Genomic DNA, 17191 nt, shown 5'->3' with positions numbered 1-17191 from the left:
CAACAGGTCTCGACTCTTAGGCAGAAGGAATCCTTGTGGATTGGAGCATCTCACAACTCCCATCGTTGGAAAACCTCCATGAACTCGTGATGCCCCCTTCCCTTCATGAAAGGGCCATCCTGGACAGAAACTCCAACCTGAGCCAATGTCTGACCCACGCCCTGACTTCTGATGGACGAGATCTCGATTCAGCTCTGCAGAGTGTGCCTGCCGTGCCCTTTTCCCAAAACCTAAATCTACTTGTGCTCTCAGACTTCCGTCCTCACACTCCTGGCCCACAAGCCCTCCAGTTTCAGAATCCTGGAACCACAATGTAGCACTCTGCCTACCCTCCAGAAAAAAAACGTTGCACTATGGGGATACCCAGAAATGCCAAATGAGGATCAATTTGCACGACACTAGACTGTACCCCAATTATACAGTCTACTCCAAGCACCAAAGCCCTGTATGACACAGCCTGAGCCCAGAACTCCCAACCGACACACAGACAACTAGCCGTACAATGAGCACATCGGACCCTCCATGGCCTTAAGTCGTCATCTCTTCCCAACCTCAGTTTTCAGGCTTCAGAATCCTACACTTTATCTCCACTCACTTACCAGGGGTGAAAGAGATTCAGAAATCAGAACTCCTCCTTTCCCCTGGCCAGAACATTGTGGTTGGGATGTTGTCCAACGTTCATTGTAAGAAAACCAGCTGGCCCATGAGGCCCTGCCCATGCTTGAGGGCCGCTATGGCACAAACATACATTGTGAGCCTCTGCGTGAGCCCTGTTCTCAAGTTAAGCCTCTCAGTGACTGGACCAAGAGCCCACATATGGGGCTTGTCATGCCCCAAGTCTCCCAAACTTAACCAGAGTTCGAGATATCTAGTCACCGCTACTCGGGGCTCTGCTCTGGAATCCCTCTTTGGTGGGACACCTGAGGTAAAGCCTGTTCTGGAATAACAACTTATGATATATGTGGTCCCTGAGCCACACAACAGAACAACTCCTATCCCCAGAAGGAAATTGTGCTCTTGGACCTCTGTCAAATGCTCAGGGTAGGAGAATCACGCAAGGCCCCTTTGCAATCAGCACATTCTAAGTTTTCCCTGGTAACAAACAAGCATTGTGACCCATGGGCAAGACATTCCATGTCAACTCAAGAGCTTGGTACTTTGCCCCAGAGTCAACAGAACGAACCTGCCATGTTCCTCAGCTGCAATGGTCAATGGAGGTGTGCTTTCCAGGCATCCATGCTGAAGAGCTTTGCTATCCAAACTTTCCACATGGGGTACTGTGGAGCATCAAAACAGACTCCACCTATCCAGTAGAAGGAAACCCTGCTGTTTGGAGCATCTCACAAGCCTCAGCAAGGGAAATCCTCCATGGGCTCTTGATGCCACCCCTCCATTTGTCATTCATCATTGACAAAATATCTAGTATGAGCAAACAACTGACATTCCCCCTTACTCAGGTGCTGGATATCTTGAAAAAGATGCTTCACATAGAAACTGCATTTCGCTTGGCACTGAATTCTACAGTAGCTTGTGTTTACAATTCCATCCTCACCCTACTACTCCACACAGCCTCTTGAAATTGAATTCTGGAACCACAACGCAGCATTCTGCCTCCCCCATAGAAAGAAGAAGTGCCTGCTGAGTCTGCTCGGCCCTGGACTGAACCCTGAGTTATAGACTGCCCTGGCCACTAGTGTTGTGTCTGACAGAGACTGAGCCCCGATCTAGTGTCAGTCACCCAGAGAGTGGGCCCCATATCTAGCATGACCCCAGTCCATCATCTCTACCCATACTTGGTATTCTGGCACCTTTCACCAGACTTTGCTGAAATCCTTCCAATGGGGGAACCTGAAAGACTCTAGAGTACTACTCCTTCCCCATGGAAAGAAACCTGGCTGTTGGGATGGGTGTCCAGCCCTCAAAGTGAGAGCAAAGTACATGGCCAATGAGACTACGCCAACTCCTCAGGGCTGCCCGGGGCACAAAGAGGCATTGTGACCCTCAGCCGAGTATGCTTTCAAACAAACCCTCAGTTCCACCACAAGGTTCCTGCATTGCAGGCCTGGTATTCCTCTAGACACAAGTCCTAACCCTTGGTGGGATTTTCCAGGAGCCCAGACACAGAAGCCCTCTCTGGAATCCCTGTTTTGGGGCACCTCTAAGATGGAAAACAGCACTATTATCTTCCCTGAAAAAGCCACCAAAGTATAGGGAGCCGGGAGCATCCTTAGAGAGGAAAAGTCTCCCATGGACCCATGAGACCTCACCTATATTCCAAGGTCATTCTGGACATGCAATCCAGATAGAAAAGTCTGTGCTATGGTCTTCCAGTCACCCTAATTACAGTTCCTAACACACTGAACCCCAGGACTATGCATTTGGCCTGTGATTGCCTCGTGACTAACCCGAACCCAAATTTGTGTTTGCAGACTTCTCTCCCAAAACCATGGCTCACATGCCCTCCAGGATGCGGTCACTCGAGGTGCACCACAGGACTGTGGCTGAATTCCCCAAGGTAACTGTGCCTATCACAGTTGCCCAAACCTTACAGATTAAGAGAAACCTGCAAGGCCCCTGAGCCCACCCCAATTTTGGCGGCCGCTCTGGACGCAAATGCACAGTCTGAAACACATTGATCAGCTACATTCAGCTAGACAGCCACGTCAATGGTCCAGAGTCAGAAGATTGAACCTGACATGCCTCTAGGACTTTATTGATACCTTAGCTTAGGTTTTCAGGCTCCTGTACCCAGAGGCCTGTTCTCCAGTACCAATTTATATTTCAACATGCTTTCCCTCAGCCACACAACAGAACCCCTCCTGTCCCCAGAAGGATACCTTGCTCTTGGTAGCTGTGTCCAAGACTCATGGCAGGAGAATCATGCATGACCCCGTGACAACACCAACATTCTAACGTCTCCCTGAATAACAACCAGCATTGTGACCAAACAGCATATAACTCCATGTCAACTCAGGCCTCTTAGAACTTCGCCTAAGAGGCACCAGATCAAACCTGCCATGTTCCTCAGCTGCAATGGTCAATGGAGTTGTGCTTTCAGGCATCCATGAGGGAGAGCTCTGCTACACAAAATTTCCATCATGTGGAGCCTGTAGCAAACAAACCAGACTCCACCTGTCCATTAGAAGGAAACATTGCTGTTTGGAGCAACTCACAAGTCACAGCGTAGGAAATCCTCCATGGCCTCGTGATGCAACCCTTCCATTTGGCAGTCATCATAGACACAAACTCCAGTGTGTGCAGACATCTGATATCTACCCTTACTCAGGTGCTGGATATCTCGTATCAGCCGCCACACACTGGAACTGCCTTCTGATTGTCACTGCAATTAACATTAGCTTGTGTTTACAATTCCATCCTCACCCTCCTTTTGCACACGCCCTCTTGATAGGGAATTCTTGAGCCACAATGCAGCATTCTGCCTGCCCCAGAGAAAGAAGAAATACCTGGTGCGTCTTCCCAGAAACCCCACATTAGGTTCCACCAGCATGGCCCTCGACGGGAACCTAATATTTTAGGCCGCCATGGGCACTCAGGCTCTGTCTGACACAGCCTGAGCTACGATTTTCTGTCAGCTATGCAAACAGTGGACTTAATATCCTGCAGGTAGGACCTGCCATGTCCTGAAGCCGTCACATCTACTCAACTTGGATATTCAGGCATTTCTCCCCAGACCATAGCTCAAATCGCTGCCAATGAGGGAAAGTGTAGCACAGGAGTACTTCTCCTTCCCGATGGCAGGAAACCTGGCTGTTGAAATGGGTGTCCAACCCTCAGAGTGGGAATCAGCTGCATGGGCCATGAGACCACCGTCACACATGGGAGCCACCCTGGGCACAAACAGGCATTGTGACCCTCATCATGAGCTAACTTTCAAACAAACCCCCTCGGTAGCTGGACCAGGAGCCTGCAGAGCGGGCCTGCCAGTTCCCTAGGGCAAAAGTCACACATTCGTTCATGTTTTCCATGTGCCCAGACCCAGAAACTGTCTCTGGAATCCCTCTTTTCATGGTCCCCTGAGTCGGAAAACAGCAGTATTCCCTTCCCCCAGAGACACCAAACTCTTGGGAGCTGGATAGAATCCCCAGAGATGAAGAATCTCCCATGGCCCCATGAAGACTCCCATACATTTTGCGACCGTTCTGGACACACTATACAGACAGAAAAGCCTGTGCTATCGCCTCCATGACTCCTTAATTTCAGTACACTATGAGCTGCCCTCAAGGCCTGCAGATCAGGACTGTGATCACCTCATCCCTCACACTAACCCTAGTTTGCATTTGCAGATTTCTGTCCCCAAAGCCCAGGCCCACATGCCCTCCAGGATGGGGTATCTGGATCCCCGGACAAGTGTGCATATGTTCCCGAAGGAATATCTGCCCTTCAATGTTGCCAAAACCCTGAAGATTCAGAGCAAAGTACAAAGCCCCTGAGCCCACGTCAGTTCAAAGGAAATCTCTGGACCCAAATGCACATTCTGACACACAATGAAGAACTGCCTCCAGGTAGATATCAAGTCAAAGGCCCTGAGTCAGAAGATTGAACCTGACATGCCCCTAGGACCTCATTGGAACAGTAGACTAGGTTTTCAGGCATCTGTCCTCAGAGGCCTGTTCTGGAATACCAACTTAGGATATAAAATGTGTTCGCTGAGGCACACAAGAGAACATCTCTTGTCCCTAGAAGGGAACTGTGCCTTTTGACCTGTGTCAAACCGTCAAGTTGCGAGAATCCTGCATGGCCCCATTAGCCACCAGCACATTCGAAGATCTCCCTGGTAACAAACTAGCATTGAGACCCATCAGCAAGAAATTCCATGTGAAGTCAAGTGAATTCTCCAGCCACATCACAGCATGCTGCCATCCCCATAGAAAGAAGTGCCCGGTGAGTCTGCTGGAAACCCCACTTGAGGATCAATCTGCTCGGCGCTCGAGGGAGCCCAGATTTATAGGCTGCTTTGGCTACTAGTAATTTGTCTGACAGAGCCTGAGCCCTTACCTAGTTCCCTCCTCCCAGAGAGCGGGGCCCATACCCAGCATGTGAGACTGGTCATGGCTCAAGTCCATCATCTATACCCATCCTTGTTATTCAGGCATCTCTCCCCAGTCCTTTCCTGGAATCCCTGAAAATTTGGGTGTTAGGGTCGATAATCAAAGAAGCAGGACTGATACAAAGCGAAGGTCAAGCAAAGCTTTATTTCGTGCCAAGCGTCGAGAATCAAACTGACTGTTCAGCACTGTCTCTTGCAAAGAGGCGACCCCTCCCAGCCTCACAGACTAACTTTTATAGAGGTAGTTTAGCCAGACTATACACAGGAGGCCAATGAGTTTTCAGTACACAGAGAATATTGCACATGCATGGTATGTCTGCCTCACACAAAATAAAAAATACTAAGTAACACACATGTGCCCAACTGAATTTCAATTTACTCTAGGAGATATATGTGTGCCCCACTGAGTGGATGTCTTCATCTGGCCTGAACCGCCTTTGTATCTAGGCTCTGCAATTAAGTTTCTCTGGGAGGGGCAGGGTCAATCTAAGTTTAGTGCATAGGTTCAATCTAAGTTCACTACATAAACACAAAATGACGCCTTCTGGCCAACCAGGCCCTTACATTTCCTCTTTTCTTTGGAGATTAATCAAATCCTTGACTTTTCATCCAGTTCTATGTTCTCTGGTTGTAAGGGCTTATATTGAGCATGTAAGTCTAAAATTTTTATCGCTCTAGTTTTCTTTTGTACAAATGACAAAAGAGCACAGTCGGCTGATGAGTTAGCCATTTACTGCTTCATCTAATTTCTTACCTATACTTTACTTTACATAAACAGGTAACAATCAGAGCAACAATAAACTCATAGTCTTTTGAGTCAGCGGGGTCCATTGGCTGAGGCTTCTACCTCTGGGGGGCATCTTCATCCTCAGCTCGCTTGACATGACCCTTGTGAATCCAGGCCCTGATGGCTTCTACTTTTATTGCTGTGTGGGTGGTCAGGATAACAGTAAATAGTCCCTTTCAGCGAGGCTCCAAATTCTCCACTTGATAGAGATGTATCCAATCCAAGTCCTTGGGTTGTTAAGGATGTGGTTCCACCTATGCCTCCATCCCAGTGTGGGCAGTCCAGATCCCGGCATGAGCTTTATTTTAAGGCAGACTGTAATGCCGGCAGTGACTGGAGTACAGACTGATCAGTAATTTCTGCTAGGGCAACCTCTTGTAGCTGAGGACAGAGCGGGGGAAGGATGGTCTCCCAAATATTATTTCAAATTGGGTCACCTTGTTTAAATAGGGTGTACATCGTTCCCTGAGGAGGGCGAAGGAAGAAGATCCACCCATGACCGCCAGTCTCCAGAATTAGTTTTGTCAAGGTCTCTTTAAGGGCCTGGTTCTTTCTTCTTGCTCAGAACTCTGGGACCGATAGGCACAGTGTAGTTTCCAGTTTGTGCCCACGGCCTTGGCCAATGTCTGTGACACTGAGCTCACAAATGCAGGGCCATTGTATGTCCCAATCGTGAGAGGCAGCCCAAACCTAGGAATTATTTCTTCTAGTAACCTTTTTCTGCCTACCACTCCTGCCGTCTCACATTTGGTGGGAAAAGCTTCTACCCAGCCTGAAAAGTTATCGACAAAAACTAACATATACTTGTGCCCATATTTTAGAAGTTTCATTTCTGTAAAATCAATTTCCCAATAAATTCTTGTTTCCTTACCTCATTCCTCTTTCCCTCTTCCAATTCTAGTTCCTCCCACCTCAACTGCCTGGCATTGAGCACATCTATCAATTACATCCTGAACCATATGCCCTAATTTAGAAACCTGGAATTGCTTGCCTATAAGGCCCTTGAGTTTGCGTATCTCCAAATAAATACCCTGATGTATCTGGTCTACTAACTTCTTACCTCGTCTTCTAAGAAGAATTAAATTTCCTCTTTTAGTCTTAGCCCAGTCTCCTTCATAGTCTAATTAATCCCATTTTGGTAAATAGTTAAATCTTCCTCTGAATAGTCCGGTTTTTCTGGTAGGACTAGAGCCAGAAGTGTAACCAGCTCTTGCATTGTTTCTCGGGCTGCTTGCTTTGTGGCTTGACCTGCTAAGTGGTTTCCTTTTGAAATCAGATCAGTCCCCTTGGTGACCCGGCAATGTGGAAGGGATTTGTAACATCTGGGATGGACAATGCTGGGGCACTCATTAAGGCTGTTTGTAATTCCAGAAATACTCCTTCTGCCTCAGCTGTCCACTCTATCATAGTGAACTCTCCTTTTGCCAGTTCGTAGAGAGGTCAGGCAATCTCTGAAAACCACGGTATCCACAGCCTACAGTAGCACACTGTCCCAAGAAACTCCCTCACTTGTCAGGACATGGTGGGGTGGGCGTATTGGGTGGTCACCTGTTTCCTGGACTCAGAAAGTGAATGCACTCCCTCATGGAGATCAAAGCCTTTAAATGGCATGGCTCTGACAGAGCTGTGCTTTCTTTGCTGACAAACAATACCCTTTTTCCTGCAGAGTCTGTAAGAGAGCTCTCGTCCCATGCAAACATGACTTATACTCCTAAGTGGCTACTAGCAAGTCATGAACGTACTGCAACAGAGTGAGTTCTGGGTTGGAGGTTCTGTTCTCACACAAATCCTCATGTAGGGCTTCGTTGAAGATAGTGGATGAATTCTTGAACCCTTGGGGAAGTCTTGTCCAGGTGAGCTGGCCTTGGAATCCTTCCTGTGGGTCAGACCAGTCAAAAGCAGAAAGGTGCTGAGAATTCCTTTGCTAAAGACATGAAGAAAAAATGCATCCTTGAACTCTAAGATGGTATACACAGTTCTTTTGGGGCCTAGGAGGGAGAGTAGGGGATAGGGGTTAGGCACCATCGGGTGGATATCTTCAACACATTTATTAACTTCCCACAAGTTCTGGACAGGTCGGTACTCCCCAGTCTCGGCCTTTTTGACAGGAAGCAAAAGTGTGTTCCATGGAGATTTGTAAGGAACTTGGATCCCCTCTCCTTGGAGGTGGTTAATGTGTTCTCTGATCCCTTCCTTTTCTTCCTGGGGAAGGTGGGTACTACTGAATACAAACAGCCATAGCTGTTGCCATTAATTGTACCACCACTGGAGGTTGTTCCTTGGCCAACCCAGGGGGCTTCCCTTCTGCCCAGACCTCGGGAAACTCGTCCTGTAGGATTTGGAGAAGGCTTCCCCCACTTTGTTTCCTCTGGTTTTGAGACTGGCTCGTAAAAGAGGTATCCATCTCCTGCTGCCATAAGCACTTGTACAGTGGGTTGTCTCAAGGTTACAGTCATGCCTCCTTCTGAGAACTGAATGCCATCTCTTAACTTGTGGAGGAGATCTCTCCCCATCAAGTTATATGGGGCATTATGTAGGACCAAAAATTGATGTTTAACTATTCCCGGGTCCAAATTTAAATTCCTTTCTGCTGCCCATTTATTTCTCTCTGTGCCATTTGCTCCTTTTACCCAGATTTCCTCTCCAAGTAGTGTTCCCATTGGTTTAAGTAATGATGAAAATTGGGCTCCCATGTCCACCAAAAAATAAACTGATTTCCCTTCCACTTCAATTTTTACCTGAGGTTTGGGGAAGAGGTCTGAAACATGAACCTTTCAATCTCTGGTGGCAAGCACTGTTCTCTTCCTTTTGGGGCACTCCGTGTCCCAATGTCCTCTTTCCTTACAGTAAGCACACTGATCTGAATCTATGTCTTCCCGCCTGCCTTCTCTGTGCTTAGGCTTTTCCTTCCATTTACTATCCCCTACCCATTTCTCTGCCTCGTGTAATGCCAAAACCTTAACCAGATTTTTGTCTTTTTTCATCTTCCTGTGCATCCCTGTTGTTAAACACATTTTCTGCTATTCCCAGTAACTCAGTCAGATTCTTCCCTCCAAATCCTTCAATTTTCTGAAGTTCCCTATATCTGGGGTGAGTGACTGACAAAGCAAGATCGTCTAAGTGAGCTATCGTGCAACTTCCCTGAAGTTTACCTCAGGTTGTCTAGCTTCAGTAAACAAACATTTAAAGACAATCAAATCTAGGATTTAACATCCATAAAGGTGTGTTATTTAAAACATAATTTTTCTCTCTAAAATAACCCTCGTTTTGAGAGATAGCCAAATCAGGACTAATTTATTTGAAAAATAAGTCCAGTTTTAACAAGATTGGTCTAATTATTTGCATAAGCTCAGCAAGAACAGTGAGGGATCTTTTAGAATCTGCTCTGCTGGAACTTCTTTTTAGAAATCGCTAGGTTAAAATTATGATAGCCTTTCCAGGCCAGAAGCCAAGCTACATACTTGACATCAGACATGCCTGCAATACCTGTTGATTTGGGTGAATTCCTCTTCCTGAGGCCCCCAAAGAATCCTGTGGTTCCTGCACCTGCCAGGGAGTAACATCCTTTACTCACCTGGTGAGGCTGCTGAGAAAACTGTAAGCAAGGTATTAGTCCAACAGTTACAACGGGCTTTACAGTTCCAGATTTTATAAAGTCAACCTTAGTTCCTTTATGCTGTCTAGTCATATATGAGTCTTTTCTAATATGGCATTCCAGTCAAAGCCATGGTAAAATAAAATAACCAATGTTTCCAATGGTGTCCTGTTACAAGGAGAATGGATTTTTATTGAACATATGCAAATGACTGATTGCTATGGAAGAAGGAATACTTGCTGAGACTTTTTGATTTCAGAGAGTTCAGATAGAGAGAAACAGTTGAATACCTTGATTTGGTTACAAATGACTACATTTTATCTCTGTAAGTTACAGACTTAAGAATAAGTTTCCCTAGTCTGGAAGAACAAATATAAGACAAAACATCAAGAGATACAATGTTACAGTCTTAGTTCACCTAGTCCCATGTTAATAATTCTGGTTTAGTCCGAATTCAGCTTTTTCTTCTGTAAATTCTTACCCATTTCAGTTCAAGAATTTCAACATATCAAAGACGTGTATTTGTCCTGAAAGTCTCCCATATGAATTTTCTTTGAGACGGAATTTATCTTCCAAGGGAACTAAAACAATTACAAATGAAAAAAAACTCAGAACAAATATGGTAAAGATCTGGTGAGATGAGAATTTACAATGTAACTGGCAAGAAAATAAGGTTACTTCTGTAGCACGTAACATTTCCATAATCACAATATCAAGTGGTGATCTATCAACGTATTAAAACTTTAGGAAAAAAATGGCATTTTCCCAAATGTAACCCAAGGTTTATCATTGGTTTAATTCCTGTCAACAATTGCTAAACCCTTAAAAAGTTTTAAAACACATGCCTAAATATAATTAGGGATGCTAAACACCTGATAAAGAAAACATAGAAACTGAATTTTCTGGGCAGGCAAAGAGAAAACCATAACAGATCAATTAACTTCAGAAAACTTTGCCTTTTTAAACAGAGAGAAAACCAGCTTTTCTATACCAGTCTCTCTCTATCTCTCTCTTTCTCTCTCTCTTTTTTTTTTAAGTAAGTAGATAATGAGTTTACTATGTTTCCCTCCCGTCATGAATGATGTCACAGACAAAGGGAGGGGGATCTTTCAGATGCTTTCCTGCTCGCGTCCCTCGTGGGAACTTAGGAGCGTCTTAGCTAAGTTCTGTCCGAATAAACCCAGGACCAGGACACTCCGTGGAGTAGATGACCGTTATGCCATAAGATGCCCTGCGAGACTCAGGGTGCAGCCCACTCAGACTCTGTAGCAAAAGTGGAGCCATACAGACACATTCACACAGTCAGGCACTTTTCAGATTCAAACTTTTATATATCTCCTAATTCTTACATACAGAGTTGTTTTTCTCATTTCCTTCAGTCTTAATTACACTTAACAGAATTTTGTACTCTTAGAAATCCCTGAAACTCTACTGTAGACTAAATATAAACCAATTGTGAGTTAGTACAACAGAATTCATTAGATGGCCAATTTATTAATCAGTTAAGCACAGAACGTGTCCACCAGCAGATTTCAAAAGCACAGACCCAGTTCCAGCACTCAACACTCTAGCATTTCATCCCATTTTGTTAAGACCTACATGTCCAACAAATTTAATTCCACTTGTCATCCAAGCAACCCTTCAGAGTTTCAGGTTACCAAAGACTTCAGAAGCCACTTTAACAATTACCCATTAAAACCTTGAGACAGACAAATAACCATTTCCCCGTCTGATGCCATGCTCTTCCGCCAGCAAGGGGGAGGGGCTTTACAGTCCACGTTGGGCCAGAAAAGGCAAGGAATTCCCCAAAACAAAGGGAGTTTCTGCAGCTGCTTGGGAATATTCCTTAAAGTATTTGTCTCTCTTCGGTTTGAGTGCCAGTTCTGCTTACCAAAAATGGCCCACTAGGCACTATATTCCATGCCTGGCTCCAATGAGCCAGCACTGGGTACCTTAACCTGGCATTCGACTAACCTCAGTTGACTCCAATCATAGCCCTTAACACACAAAATGAGTGAGCAAAAAGCCTTACATATATTATGAAGAACAGAGAGATGAAGTCAGAGTCTCCTTACTCTCTGCTTTCCCCATTTCTTCAATCATAACAAACAGCACAACAGACAACAAAAGGACTAGGCAAAAACAACCACAGGCCCAAGGATTCTTACCCATAACCTGCCACTGGTGGGGGCTTTATCCCCGACCACCTAGGGGGACTCAAACCCCTCAACCTCCCAGGGGGACTCGAACCCCCCAACCACCCAGGGGGACTTGAACCCCCATCTGCCCAAGGGGACTTGAACCCCCCGACTTTCTAGGGGGAATCCAACTCTCCAAACGGCCATGGGGACTCAAAGCCCTTGATCATCTAGGTAGACTTGAACCCCCTGGCCGTCTAGGGGGACTCAAACCCCCCAACTGCCAAGGGGGACTCGAACCCCCTAACCATCCAGGGAGACTCAACCCCCTAGCCATCTAGGGGGACTTGAACCCCCAAACCGCCTATGGGGACTCAAACCCCCCCGAAGGCCCCTGACTGACAGGAGCACTCGAACACCCCGGCGACAGCCTAGGGGGACTCAAAACCCCCAACCACCCAGGGGACTTGGACCCCCCCGTTGATCTATCAAGAGAAGGATGGGGCATCCCTGCATCCATTCCAGCCCTGGGGGGGCATGGCTGCATCCATTTTCTCCCTGGTGGGCCATACCCTGGAGCTTTAACCAGACAGACAGATAGGATCCTGTGATCTTACTTCTGGAGGCTTTTCCCAAAAATTCCGATGCTGGCTCAGTTCTCGTCGTTTGAATCCGGGTTCCCTCTCCAATGTTAGGGCCCATAATCAAAGGAGCGAGACTGATACAAAATGAAGGTCAAGCAAAGCTTTATTTCGCACCAGCATTGAGAATCAATCTGACTGGTCAGGGCCGTCTCTTGCAAAGAGGTGACCCCTCCCAACCTCACAGACTAACTTTTATAGAGGTATTTAGCTGGGCCATACACACGTGGCCAATGAGATTGCAATACACAGAGAACATTGCACAGTCATGCTAAATCACCACACACAGGAAAAAAAAATGCTAGGTAAAACACGAGTGTCCAATTGTATTTCAATTTACCCTAGTAGATATATGTGTGCCCCACTGATTTGATGTCTTCACCTGGTCTGAACGGCCTTTGTATCTAGGCTTTGCAAGTAAGTTCCTCTGGGAAGGGCAAGGTCAATCTAAGTTTACTGCATAGGGTCAATCTAAGTTCACTACATAAACACAAAATGACTCCCTCTGGCCAATCAGACCCCTTACAGGGGAGCCTTAAACACCATAGAGAACTCCTTCTTCCAGATGGCAGGAACCTGTCTGATGAGATTGATGTCCAACACTCAGAGTGGGAGCTAGGTGCACGGCCAATGAGACCACACCCAATCCTGAGGGCAGCCCTGGGCACAAGCAGGCATTGTTACCCTCAGCCTGAGCATCCTTTCAAACAAACCCTCTCGGTTGCACCACCAGGATCCCGCATTGCAGGCCTGGTATGCCCCTAGGCCCAAATTGTAACATTTTGTGGAATTTTCCAGGCGCCCAGACCCAGAGCCTGGCTCTCGAATGGATGTTTTGGGGCACACCTAAGATGGAAAACAGAACTCCTCCCTTCCTTGAAAAAGCCACCAAACTATGGGGAGCTGCCAGGATCCTTAGAGAGGAAAAAATCTCCCATGGACCCTTGAGATCACACATGCATTCCGAGGCCATCCTAGACACACAATCCTGATAGAAAAGTCTGTGCTATCGCCTTCCAGTCACCATAATTACATTTCCTGATGAGCTGCCCTTCAGGTTTATGCACTGGGCCTGTGATCACCTCGCCACTAACCATAACCCTATTTGGGTTTTCAGACTTCTGTCCCAAAACTATGGCTCACATGTCCTCCAGAATGGGGTCTTTGGAGCCACAGCACTGTGCCTGCCATCCCTAAGGAAACTGTTCCCGTTACAGTTGCCCAAATTATCTAGATTAGGATAAACCTAAAGGGCCCCTGAGCTTACCCCAATATGGGAGGCAGCTCTGGATGCAAAAGCCCAGTCTGAAGCACCGTGATCACCTCCATCCAGGCAGATACACAAATCAATGATCCTGAGTCAGAAGATTGAAATTAACATGCCCCTAGGACCTCATTGGAACCCTAGATTAGGTTTTCAGGCATCTGTCCTCAGAGGCCTGTTCTGGAAAACCAACTTATATTACAACACGTGTTCCCTGAGCCAAAGAACAGATCACCTCCTGTCCCCAGAAGGAAACCATGCGCTTGGACCTGTGTCACTCAGGTTGGTAGAATCCTCCAGGGCCCCTTAGCCACCAGCACATTGTAAGATCTCCCTGGTAACAAATTAGCATTGAGACTTATCTGCAAGAGATTCCATGTAAACTCAAGGCCTTGATACTTCGTGCCTTAGCCACCAGAACGAACCTCTCATGTTCCGCAGCTGCAATGGTCATTGGAGGTGTGCTTTCCACACATCCTTGCAGAAGTGCTCTGCTACCCAAACTTTCCACATGGAGGACACTGGAGAAAACACACCAGACTCCACCTGTCCAGTAGAATGAAACCTTACTGTTTGGAGCATCTCCCAAGCCCCAGCGAGTGAAATCCTCCATGGCCTCTTGACACCACCCCTCCATTTTCTGGTCATCATAGAGCCAAACTCCAGTGTGAGCAAAACTCTGACATCGCCCTTACTAAGGTGATGAATATCTCATTTAAGCTGCTGCACTCTAGAACTGCCTTCTGTGTGACATTGAATTTAACTGTAGCTTGGATTTAAAATTCCATAAACACCCCCATGGACCCAAATCCCTCTTGGTAGGGAATTTTCAAGCCACATTGCAGCACTCTGCCTTCCCCATAAAAAGAAGAAGTGCATGGTGAGTCTGCCCAGAAACAAGAAATGTGGATCAATCTGCTCGGCCATCAAGGGTTTTATAGGCTGCCTCGATTTACAGGTTTCCCTGGCCACTAGTAGTGTGTCTGACAGAGCCTGAGCCCTGAACTCATGTCAGCCACCCGGAGAGAGGGCACCATATCCAGCATGTGAGAACAGCCATGGCCCAAGTCCATCAACTCTACCCATCCTTGGTACTCAGGCACCTGTCCCCAGGCCTTGGCTGGAATCACTGCCAATGGAGGAACCTGAAGCACAATGCAGAACTCCACCTTCCCAATTGCAGGAAACCTGGCTGTTGGGATGGGTGTCCAACCCTCAAATTGAATGCCAGCTACATGGCCAATGAGACCACGCGCATTCCTAAGGGCCACCCTGGGAACAAACAGGCATTGTGACCTTCAGCCAGAGTATGCTTTCAAACAAGCCCTCTCATTTGCACCACCAGTTTCCCACATTGCAGCCCTGGGACGCCCCTAGGTCCGAATCCTAACCCTTCGTGGGATTTTCCAGGCACACAGACCCAGAGCCCGTCTCTGGAATCCCTGTTTTGGGGCAGGACTAAGATGGAAAACAGCACTCTTCCCCAATACCAAAGTATTGGGAGAAGAGGGGATCCTTAGAGAAGAAATATCTCCCATTGACCCATGAGACCACACCTGCATTTCGAGGCCATCCTGGTCACACAATCCAGATAAAAAAGTCTGTGCTACCTCCTTCCAGTCACCTTAATTACAGTTCCTGATGAGCTGCCCTCCAGGTCTATGCTTTGGGCCTGAGATCACCTTGCCACTAACCCTAACCCGAGTTTGTGTTTGCAGACTTCTCTCCCAAAACCATAGCTCGCATGCCCTCCAGGATGGGGTCTCTGGAGCCACACTACTTTACTGGGCCTCCCATCCCCAAGGAATCTTTGCCAGTCACAGTTGCACAAATGCACCAGATTAGGAGAAATCTGCAATTGAGCCCACCCCAATATTGGAAGCTGTTCTGTAAGCAAATGCGCAGTCTAAAACACCCTGATCACCTAAATGCAGGCAAACACCCAAGTCAATGGGCCTGAGGCAGAAGATTGTACCAGACATGCTCCTAGGACCTCATTGGAACCCTGGAATAGGTTTTCAGGCATCTGTCCTCCAAAGCCTATTCTGGAATACTACCTTATAATACAACTTTGGGTCCCTGAGCCACACAACAGAATCTGTCCTTTCCCCAAAATGAAACCGTGCATTCGACCTGTGCAAAATCCTCAAGAGTAGGAGAATCCTACATGGCACCTTAGCCACCAGCACATTCTAAGATCTACCTGGTAACAAACCAGCATTGTGGCCCATCTGTAATAGATTCCCTGTCAACTTAAGGCCTTGGTACGTCGCCAAGTACCACCAGAATGAACCTGCCATGTTCCTCAGTTGCAATGGTCAATGGAAGTGTGCTTTCCAGGCATCCATGCGTGAGAGCTTTGCTACCCAAACTTTCCACATGGGGGACACTGGAGCAAACAAACCAGACTCCCCCTGTCTGGTAGAAGGAAACCTTGCTGTTTGGAGAATCTCACAAGCCTCAGGTTGGTAAATCTTCCAAGCCTTCTTGACCCAACACCTCCACTTGTCAGCCATCATAGACACAAACTCCAGTGTGAGCAAACATCTGACATCTGCCCTTACTCGGGTGCTGGATATCTTGAATCCAACACTGCACATTGGAACTGCCTTTTGTTGGCACTGAATTGAACCATAGTTTGTGTTTACAATTGCATCCTCAACCTACTGGCTCCCAAGAACTCTTGATAGGGAATTATGGAGCCATAACACAGCATTCTGCCTTCCCCATAGAAAGAAGAAGTTCCTGGTGAGTCTGCCCAGCAACCCCACATGAGGATCAATCTGCTTGGCCCTCGAGGGAACACTGAAATATAGGCTGCCCTGGCTACTATTGCTGTGTCTGACAGAGCCTGAGACCAAACTTAGTTTCAACGCCCCAGAAAGTGGGCCCCATATCCAGCATGTGAGACCAGCCATGGCCCAAATCTCTCATCTCTACCCGTCCTTGGTATTCAGGCACCTGTACTCAGGCCTTGACAGGAATCCCTGACAATGGGGGAACCTTAAGCACAAATAGAGAACTCCTCCTTCAACATGGCAGGAAACCTGGCTGTTAGGATGGTTGAACATCTCTCAAAGAGGGAACCAGCTGTATGGCCAATGAGACCATTCCCACTCCTAAAGGATGTCCTGGGCACAAACAGGCATTGTGACCCTCAGCCTGAGCATGCTTTCAAACAAGCCCTCAGAGTGGCTCCACCAGGATCCCACATGCAGGCCAGGCACACACCTAGGCCCAAATCCTAACCTTTGGTGGGATTTTCTAGGTGACAAGACCCAGAGCCCATCTCTGGAATCCCTGTATTGGGGCACCCATAAGATGTAAAACAGCACTCTTTATTTCCCCGAAAAAGGTACCAAACTATGGAGAGCCTCCAGGATCCTTAGTGAGAAAAATTCTCCCATGGACCCATGAGACCACACCTGCATTCCGAGGCTATCTTGGACACACAGTCCAGAGAGAAAAGCCTGTGCTACTGCCTTCTATTCACCCTATTTACAGTTCCTAATGTGCTGCTCTCTAGGTCTATGCATTGGGACTATTCACCTCCCCACTAACCCTAACCCGAATTTCAGTTTTCAGAATTCTCTCCCAAAACCATGGCTCTCATGCCACCAAGGATAGGGCCTTTGGAGCCACAACATAGGACTGTGACTGCCATCCCCAAGGAAACTGTGCCCATCACAGTTGCCCAA

Source organism: Mustela nivalis (assembly GCF_964662115.1).
Source record: "Mustela nivalis genome assembly, chromosome: 3".
NCBI lineage: Eukaryota > Metazoa > Chordata > Mammalia > Carnivora > Mustelidae > Mustela > Mustela nivalis.
This window is presented reverse-complemented; position numbering follows the sequence as displayed.